We start from the raw sequence: 3,852 nt of genomic DNA, 5'->3' as shown, positions 1-3,852 counted from the left end.
GGGGCACGGACCCCTCTGGGCCAGAACACGCGGCCACCAGCACCCACAGGCTGGTCCCTCCCCATCCGTGCCCACAGCTGAGCCGTCCAGCACGCCCTGCTCCCCGGGCTGGGAGAAGCACTCGAGTGGCTGCATGTGGGACCGTGGTGACACACGGGTGAACACCAACTGATCTGCTGCCAGCCAACACCGCGGACGTGGCCGTGCTGCGGGAGCCCAGCTCCAGGCAGAAGCACCCGCTCTAACATCACAGGACAGTTCTGACCCATTTTTGCCCAATGACTGTTGCTTTTTTTTATAATGGAAGGAGCTCTCAAGACTCTTCCCACAAACAAATCACACAAGTCATCACGTTCTCAAGTGTATTTCCAAGGAGCCACAGCTGTGGTGGTTCCAGGAACCCTCTGCCTCCAGTTTTCACCTCCAGCATGTTCCAGATTCACGGCGGTCCCCAGCCCCAGCACTGCAGGCCTCGGTGGCAGCCACCACTCACAGCTGCCTTCCCGATAGAGCCACCCGCGCCCACTGTCCTGCACCCGCGGGCATGGTCCGGAGTTCCAAACACTCTGTGTGGTTCCACCAAACACTGAGGGAGCACCACTTTCTCCAGGAGCGAGCACGGACTCTGCCAGCGGCAATGCTGGGGTCTCCTCCCGGCGCTCACCCAGGTCAGGGCCCTCCTGTCCTCACGCCACTGCCAGCTGTGGTGGGTGGCCTTCGTGCAGAAATGGGTGCTCTAGAGGTGCTGTGAAGTGGCACGCCGAGCACCACAGGACGCACACACCAGAGGTTACAGCCAGGGAATCTCCCAGGGATCTAATTTTAGTTACTGTTCCAACTCCACTGGCCAGCTTAAAAGATTACGCTTGACAAGACCCTGGTATGCTGGTATCTGGGTATGCTGAAAACCCAGAAATCCTCAGTTTTGTGATTCCCACAGTGCTCAAGTGGTTTGTCCATCTCCAAGGGGTGTTACTGGGATGGCAAAATAAGCGACACTGGTGGCAGATCACGCTGCGTCACCACAGCGTGCTGATCCCAGCAGGGCAGACGCCCGAGTGCCTCCACCAGCTCACGCCAGTTAATTGGCACTTGTGAGGGACTCGCTTCCCTTCCCCATTCCAGGAAGCTGACTCAAATTTGGAGCAGCATTATTTTAGCTTGTATCTAATTAAGAGTTTGTTACACCCACCTCCTAAACGGCTCTTCATGACTGCGGCGCAGAGCTCGCGGCCTTCTCCCCTGCCCCGTCCTCCACAGCCGGGTGTGGAAACCCTGGCTTTACGTGACAGGGTGCCAGCCACCGTGGAAGGGGCATCTGCGGGGACGTTTGGGAGGCTGAGCAGAGGGCCGGGGGCAAGGGCTTCCCCGTTAAGAGTTTGTTACACCCACCTCCTAAACGGCTCTTCATGACTGCGGCGCAGAGCTCGCGGCCTTCTCCCCTGCCCCGTCCTCCACAGCCGGGTGTGGAAACCCTGGCTTTACGTGACAGGGTGCCAGCCACCGTGGAAGGGGCATCTGCGGGGACGTTTGGGAGGCTGAGCAGAGGGCCGGGGGCAAGGGCTTCCCCGGGCTGAGGGAGGCACTCCCTCCCCGGCGCAGACCACAGGGATGACGCACAACGGCAGGTTCAGCTGGCAAAGCTGAGAGGATGCAGCAACGCAGGATCAGCAGACCCCAAAGGGGTGGTTGACTGCCAGGAGCCCACCCACAGCCCCACCAGAAGAACAAGGCTTCTGGAGGCAGGGCCGGGCAGCTGCCAGCGCAGCGTCACCGCAGGAACGCTCCTGGGAGGGGAACCCCTGAGACATGGCAACGTGAGGAGGCCCTGGTCAGCCGGCGTGCCAAGAGACAGTCTGCCAGAAAACCGCTCCAGCGCTGTCTTTGCACCGATCCCAAGGAATCTGAGGAGGACATCTGCATTCCAAAACACGTCCTCTGCAGCAGCTCCACCTTTGGAGTAGGTTGGCAATACTCAGTTCCGCAGACTTCTCTGAAATAAGGCTGTTGAAAACATCTCCGGTGTCATGTGAATAAACCCTTGGTGGCAGCAGCTCTCTGATTTCATGTGTACCTTAAACACACGAGAGCACACATCATCCCCCCAAACCCAGCAGACCCGACAGGACCGCGACAGGTCCTGCCGCAGGGGCTTCCCAGGAACCCTGACCGACGGGCCAGGCGGTGCCAGGGGCTGCCGCTCGCCTGGTACAAACACTTCCCAGCACTGGCTCTGTGGGGCGCGGAAGCGACGGGCCCTGCCGCGGGGGCTGCCCAGGAACCCTGACCGACGTGCCAGGCGGTGCCAGGCGCTGCCGCTCGCCTGGTACAAACACTTCCCAGCTCTGGCTCTGTGGAGCGCGGAACTGCCCAGCAGTAAACAGGAGAGAGTCCCTTGGCAGGAGGCCCGACTTCTGGGAACTTGTGTTCGGGGTAACTGGAGAGGAGCTTTGCTGCTGCTGAAGGTGCTAATTTTAAACCTGGGGAAGTCAGAAGTTTCCCACCTCAATAGTTCCTTTAAATTCATTACTAAACCATCTTCCAAAATGCACCACAGAATCTGCGCACATCAAACAGATCCCAAAGGGCAAAACGCCACCCTCACAGTCAGAAAACCCTGGGCTCTGTCAGCCCGCGTCGTTTTTCTCGACACAGTGGGCTCAGCTCCGGGGTCTTCAGCGTTTCTACAGGAAGAGCGAGTCGAAGTAAGCCAAGGCAGCTGCCTTCGCTGGGACGGCCTTCCCTCTCGGTGCAGCTCCAGGACTAAAGCGCCATCCCTCAGGAAGAGTTCAGGGGTTGTGTTCCTACTACCCATGGGAAACCTTCATCTGTGCCTTCATGAGCCGCTGCTTTACGAGAACAGCCAGGCCGAGGCAGGGGTCTCGGAGAGCAGCACTCCAGAGCCCGGGTCCCTCGGACACGCTCTATCGCAGCAGGAAAGTTTCTTTACAAGGAAGGAAGGAAGGAAAGCCAATGCCACAGAGTGTCCGTCCGCGATACTTGTGTCGACAGGCACGGAGATAAATCACACCTGGGTGCAGATCACTCCACGCCAAGCACGCTCGTTACAAGAGAGTGGAGCTGCTGTGCCCAGAGGTGCCTGCATTGACACCTACGGTAACTACAGGGTGCAGGAGCTATTAAGTGTAAGACAGGAAATGGACAGCCTGGAACTCGCCAACGTTTGTCAGGGGAAAATTAACTACCTTTTTTTTCCACACTCTTTATAAAAAGGAACCACCCCAAGCTCCAGGGACAGCCATGCTGGTGTTCTTCAGAGATTCCTGGAACAGTCAGTGGCCTGAGTAACAAACCCTAGTGCTCGCCCAGCACGACTCTGCCTAAGCCAGTTTCACCCTCGGGCCCACGCCATGAGGACAGGGCACCTCCTGAGCCTGTCCTGAGCTTGATTTGAAACAAGAAGGTCTTCTCGGCTGACCTATTTCTATTCCTTACATTCACTGAGCACGCTCCTCACACGTTCCCTGGCATCGCTTTGCTCACTGTCCGTACGAACGCAACACGCACTGAAGTTTGGTGGCACCCACCGAGTGCCCCTGGCTCACTACGGGGACCCAGCAGCAGAAAAGACAGCTTTTGAGGAAAGTCTGTTTTCATAAGCACCAGAAATGAACACCAGCACATTCTGGCTCCACGCAGGCATCACTCTTGGAAACACAGTAAAAATCTGTTTCAAAACGTGCCTTCAGAAACCCTATTTTAATTGCTCTGGGTGCTACGAAACCTAAACCAGTATGGCACAGTATGGCTGCTGCACCTTCCAGCTCAGGCAGTGGGGGTGCAGAAGTCAGAAAAAGGGGTGGAAAAGACACGCTGCTGCGAGACAGACCT

The sequence above is a fragment of the Buceros rhinoceros genome, unplaced genomic scaffold (assembly GCF_000710305.1).
Source record: "Buceros rhinoceros silvestris isolate BGI_N320 unplaced genomic scaffold, ASM71030v1 scaffold38663, whole genome shotgun sequence".
Classification (NCBI taxonomy): domain Eukaryota; kingdom Metazoa; phylum Chordata; class Aves; order Bucerotiformes; family Bucerotidae; genus Buceros; species Buceros rhinoceros.
This window is presented reverse-complemented; position numbering follows the sequence as displayed.